Below are 6,867 nucleotides of genomic sequence, written 5' to 3' on the forward strand. Positions count from 1 at the left end.
AGTATTTCCAGCCTTCTCTTTCCACACCTGAATTTCTCCTATATTCCACCTTTACCTCTAAAATTTGTTTTCCCTTAAAACTAATTGTAGAGACACATATGCATTGATGCAGATAGTATGTGCATATATAAGTACAAACGCCTATATAAAAGTGTGTGTGTGTGTGTGAACCAAACTGCTTCTTTTCAGTGGATAGACTTATAGGTGGCTCACACCTGGAGGAGGCTGATTCTCTAAGTCTCAGAAGTCAATTAGTCATTAATTACCTGTATCTTTTTTCTAGGTAATCATGTCTATGAACTGTCTCTGATTCATGTTAGCATGAAAGCTGATGTTGTTACTGAGATACTTTGCTTAGGACATATACTGTTGAGAGTTCATAGTTGCAGCTTCTCTATCACATACCAAAAATTTTCTTTTTGATAGCCAACTTTCTGGTCCCCTGACTGGTACATTTTATTTTCTTTGACTCCACCCTTTTCAAAGTTCTCTGAACCATGAGTACTGTATATGTATCAGGTAGTGCACTAAAAGTTTCATATCTCCTGAAAGTATTGCATTATTTCATGTGTAAAATGTTTATCTATTCTCTCCTGTGGATGTAATTTTAAAGTTTAGAAAGTGTGGGAGTTTTTTTCCATTATCTTTGCTTGTCCACATGTGTTTTTAAGAGGAACCTTAAGAACTTTTCCCTCTAAAAGGTACTGTGGCTTATAGATTCCAACTGCATTTAGTAACATGCATGGTTCATGTGGCATTGTTTTACTAATAGAACACTATTTGGGTGTTGGTATTTTTCAATATTTTAGTATATGTATTTTAATGAAGACACACCAAGCTCACTATCTCTTAAAAGTACTTCATTAGCACATGTGGAAATTTTGTCCTAAAGGCTACAATAGATATGTCATAAAACTGCCTTCATACATTTTAAATATGAATGTTAGTATATTTTTCAGGATCATGATTAGGGTTCAGATAAAGTTTGGGATAATGTGTATGTTTAGGCTTAAATTTAGGGACAGGGTTATGATTAATATTGAGGTTAGGGTAAGAATAGGGTTTATGGTTAGGGATATGGTTAAGGTAAATATACAGGTTAAGAAAAGTGTTAGGATTAGGGTAAGGCTTAAGGTATGTATTGAGGTTAGGGTTAGATTTAGGGTTAGGGTAGAAGATAGGATAAGGGTAAGTATAAGGTTAAACTAAGAATAAACATATGAGAAAAGGTTATGATTAGGATTAAAGTTCAGGGTAGAGATAGGATAAGGTTTAGGGCTAGGGCTAGGGTTAAGTTTGGTGAAGGGTAGGGGTAATAGTAGTTGTAGGAATAAGGGTAGGTGTTGGGGTTGGGATTGGGGTAAAAATAGGAGAAAGTATACTGTTAGGGGTCAGGGTAATGGTGAGTAAATGAGGAAAGATAAGTGCACTTCTCGTTATATATTACTTATATAATTATTATTCTAAGCCGTGTAATAATTTAGCACTAAATGTCTTATATAAAAATTTCATAATGCATTGAAAAAGTGGATTAAAAACATTCAAAATGAAAGTCAACAGCTGCAAAATGACTGTAAATCATCATGGCTTAACATAAAATGTGTAAACACGGAAGTGGTATTCATGATATTCTACTCAAGTGAAGAGCAAGCTGCACTGGGTAACTGTGGACATACAAGCATATAGATCCTAAAGTTAAAGTAGGAGTAATAGTAAACAATTACCCATATACCTTTTTGAAATTGGATATAAAACAGAACAGGGGAGTCTCAGATTGAAAGAGATGAGACAATCTAGAAATCACGTGTGTTCTTTGATTTTAGATTCTACTTCTCCTGTAGTCTAAAGTTCTTAACTCAAGGATGAATGGGGAGTGCTTGTTTCTGGGATAGAAGTATTGGTTTGGAAAGAACATATTTCCATCACACTGGTCACAGAGTAGTTCAAGAGCCAGACTTGTCATGTGGTAGAATAGAAATCCTGTTTTTACCGGACAGCCTCCAACCTCTTTATATTGTACCCACTCTCCACAGCCAATTCTGAAAGACCCATGTTTTAAGTTCCACAAAGCAGAAATAGAGGGCTGGTTGGGGTGGGGGGTAACCAGGTGATGGAAAGAGAAAGGGAGATAATATTCTGTCCAAAACCTTAGTATAAGAAGGTAAATTGTATATCAATATTTTTGTTTAATGCATTAGGTGGGAAGTGATTATCACAGGGCTCAAAGCAATGATAAATATTTTAACATGACCTTGAATTATGATTTTTAAATTATGTAGGTAGTACATGAATAAATTCATTCAGTAACTTCATATATTATTTAAATATCTTAATAAAATCTTAAAAGATTTTTAAAAAGAAGAAAGAGATGAGAACTTCTACTCAAATGCAACCCTCTTTTACAATGTGGAGAATTTCTTTTTCCCTCTCTTCTCTCTGAATAAAAAGAAAAAAAGAATTAGCTTGATGAGTATGAGGATGGATAACCAGTATTGAGATTTTAAGTCACTAACCTTTATTGCTATAAAGCTGCCACCCAAAGCCACTTGGAATTCTTTCAATGCTGGCTGATATGGAGATTTTATTTACTATATATACTATGCAGAAATAATAAGAGTCTGGTGAGAAAGAATAGTGATAATAACCTCCTGTTAGGATTTCATCCCTTATGTTTCTCAGTAAAAATCAACAAAAATTCCCCTTTCTACTATGATTCTCTATTGTACATTATAATCAAGTAAAAAAATTCTAGTTTCTTTATGAAACAAGAATTTAATACAAGTATGTGAAACACATTGTCAAGTTATTAAAGCACTGGATTTTTTGAAAATTTAAAGATATCTGAAAATGGTATTACCTAAGGCAAATTATAGTGATTAAAAATGCAAAAACAGGAGAAATATCTAATACATAGTATGTGGATGTCTTAATTTTGTTGACAGCTGCTCTACATGCTTAAGTAATATAACAGTGTCGCAAAATTATTTTATTTTGAAATTTTTTCCTGCACATCAAATAAAAGTACATTTAACTAATCTAGTGAGCAAAAATGATAGACTATAAGTCTTTTATATTCATTTCTATTGTTGAAGGAAAAATATTACCTTAGATTTTTTTAAAGAATTTCATATTATCTTTGGATACTATTTAGAGACTCGTTCCACTCTTTCCAGGAACATCCCTTTTCTATTCACATTACTTTGTGTCTCCTTTTGGTACCCTTCAAATAAAGTCCAATTTTGGGGGGGGGTGGACTACTCACTTTTGACTTTCTGGCCTTTTACTTTAGCTTGGTTGGTTTATCACAGGATATATGCTTAACTAAAACTGAGCTTCTATCTATCAGATTTAAACAGTCTAGTGCTTCTAATAGGTATAACTTCCGTAGCTATAACATCATGATCACATCTGTTCTCCATTTCAAATTTTATCCTGTTTGCACTTACACACATCTTGTGCATACTGTCACATCTAAGCTTGTTTGAGCCCTGTTAAGGTGCAATATCAGTAGCACATTGACTAGACTGATATGCCCTCTAGTGAAAGAAGGGCATGAAATTTTTTTAAAAAAGCAATTTTTTATTAATTATACTTAAAATGTACCTCACAAGATAAAACCTATATATGATAACAAAACTAAATCAAGAATCTATCTCTAGATAGGTAATGAACCCTGTGAAAGAAGGTATATCATATTTCATTATTGAAATATTGGATAAACTTTTTTGTAGTAGTATTTCAAAAGTTTATATGTTAGATTTTGTCTTTTTTGTAGCGTTACTCCTTATTTAGGGTCAATTGTTTTTGGTGTCACAACACACTACTTCAGAAGTAATCTGATGTTTATGTTAATATTTTATCCTATCTTTTTTTGGTTATGATAATCATTGAAAAGCGTGAACTTGTTTACTTTTTCAATACTTTTTTAATATTATTTATGTGTACATAGCACTAAAAATATGATTCCTTAGAGTACTTACTGCTATATACCCATTATTATGGTAGAACTTTACTTGACATTATCTAATTATATGAATAAAACTGCATCCACATAAGCCCTTTAGTATTTCCAAACAGTACACAAGTGATATGTGTTCAAATAATAAGTACATACAAAATGTATTACTCTATACAGTGTTAAAAATTGAATATAATATCCCCATTACAAGTCCACATTATCAATTATTGATTTTGATATTCTGTCATCTATAGCCATATTAGAAATTGTATAAAGTGGGACACAGCTATAAAAGTTATTTTACAATGACCAGTATTTTTCCTCTAAACCCAGCTGCTATGATGAATATAACTGTAAATGATGCAAGCTCAATATGCTCAATTCTATGACACTGTAACTCAAAAATAAAAACTCTCTCTTCTATATGCATACTCATGGTTTCTGTTGATATGATGGATAAATCCGGACCATGACAGAAAACATGTAACATGTTCAGGATCATTGCTACAATTATTCTTGTTACAGGAGCGGGTGATTCTCAAATTTCTGAAATTGGTTTGTGGGAATGATTGGAGGATTAAAAAGAGGTTAGAGAAGAAATCAAAGCTATATGAAGACTTTAATGGGCAATTATTTTATGTGCTCAGGTACCAGAATGGCAACAGAAGCAAGGAGAGAAAACATTCTGCTGAAGCTTCCAATGAACATGAGAATTCCACTGAGAACTAAACTGCATAACATTCTTTTTACATTCCCTTAACTCCAACTATATTCCTAACCTTATATTTTGTAAGATACTAAGTGCAAAAATGATGGAATGATTAAAGCTAAAATGGTAGATTAGAAGCTGCCTTTGATAAAATCCTTTGCCTTTCAGAAGCTTTGCAATTTCATGAGGTCCTATTTGTTGATTCTTAATCTTAGAGGATAATCCATTAGTGTTCTGTTCAGAACAATTTCTCCTGTGCCTATGTGTCACAGGCTCTTCCACACTTGTTTTCTTTGTTTTGTTTTGTTTTGTTTTTTGTTTCAGTATATCATGTTATATGTGTAGGTCCTTGATCCACTTGGACCTGAGCTTTGTACAAGGTGTTAAAAATAGCTCGATTTACATTCTTCTATATGCTGACCTCCAGTTGAACCAGCACCATTTGTTGCAAATGCTGTCTCCTTTCCACTTAATGGTTTTAGCTCCTTGGTCAAAATTCAAGTGACCATTAATGTGTGAGTTCATTTCTGAGTTTTCAGTTTCATTCCATTAATCTATCTTTCTGTCTCTGTACCAACACCATACAGTTTTTAATCACTATTACTCTGTAATACAGCTTGAGGTTAAGGATGGTGATTCTTTCAGAAGTTCTTTTATTGATGGAAATAGTTTGTGCTATCCTGGGATTTTTTTGTTATTCCAAATGAATTTGCAAATTTCTCTTTCCAAGTCTATAAAGTGTTGAGTTGGTATTTTGATGGGGATTACATTGATTCTGTATATTCCTTTTGGCAGGACTAGCATTTTTACTATATTAATCCTGCCAATCAATGAGCATGGGAGAACTTTCTGTCTCCTGAGATCTTCCTCTATTTCTTTCTTCAAAGACTTGATGTTCTTGTGATACAGAATTTTTACATCCCTGGTTAGCTTGACACCAAGGTATTTTATATTGTTGGTGTCTATTGTGAATGGTGGCATTTAACTAATTAAGTGCTCATCCTATTTGTCCTTTGAGGAGAGAAAGGATACTGATTTTTTGAGTTAATTTTATATTCAGACATTTTGTTGAAGCTGTTTATGAAGTTTCAGAGTTTTCTGTTGGAATTTTATGGAGTTAGTAAAGTATACTACCATATCATTTGCAAATAGTGATATTTTGACTTCTTATTTTCCAATTTGTATTTCTTTTACCTCTTTGTGCTTTCTGATTGCTCTGGTAGGATTTCAAGTACTATATTGAATAGGTAGGAAGAGAGTCTACAGCCTTGTCTATTCCCTGATTTTAGACAGATTGCTTCATGTTTCTCTCCATTTAGTTTGATGTTGGCTAGTGGTTTTCTGTATACTGCTTTTATTATGTTTATGTATGAGCCTTGAATTCCTAATCTTTTAAGACTTTTAACATGAACAAGTGTTGAATTGTGTCAAATACTTTCTTAGCATCTAATGAGATGATTATATTTTTTTTCTAGGAGTTTGTTTATATAGTTAACTATGTCGATGGATTTCTGTATATTGAATAATCCCTTCATTTCTGAAATGAATTCTATTTGATCATGATGGAAGATCATTTCGATGTACTCTTGGATTTTGTTTGAGAGAATTTTATTAGGTATTTTTTCATCAATATTCATAAGGAAGATTGGACTGAATTTTCTTTTTCTTTATTGGAACTTTTTGTGGTTTAGGTATAAATATAATTATGATTTCATAGAACAAGTTGGGTAGTGCTTCTTCTGTTTCCATTTTGTGGAAAAGTTTGAAGAGTATTGGTATTAGATCTTCTTTGAAGGTCTGAAAGAGCTCTGCACTAAATCCAGCTGGTCTGGGCTTTCTTTCATTGGGAGTCTTTTGATGACTGCTTCTATTTCTTTAGGGGTTATGGGACTTTTAAATGGTTTACCTGATCCTTATTTAACTTTGGTACGTGGTATCTGTCTAGAAAATTGTCCATTTCATCCATATTTTCTAGTTTTGTTGAGTATAGACTTTTGTAGTAGAATATGATGATTTTTTAAAATTTCCTCTGTTCCTGTTATTATGTCTTCATTTTGATTTCTGATTTTGTTTATTTGAATACTGTTCCTTGGTTCTCTAGTTAGTCTCACTGAGTGTTTATTTATCTTGTTGTTTTTCAAAGAACCAGCTCCTGTTTTTTTGATTATTTGCATAGTTATTTTTGTTTCTAATTGGTTGA

Source organism: Micromys minutus (assembly GCF_963924665.1).
Source record: "Micromys minutus genome assembly, chromosome: 16".
Classification (NCBI taxonomy): Eukaryota; Metazoa; Chordata; class Mammalia; order Rodentia; family Muridae; genus Micromys; species Micromys minutus.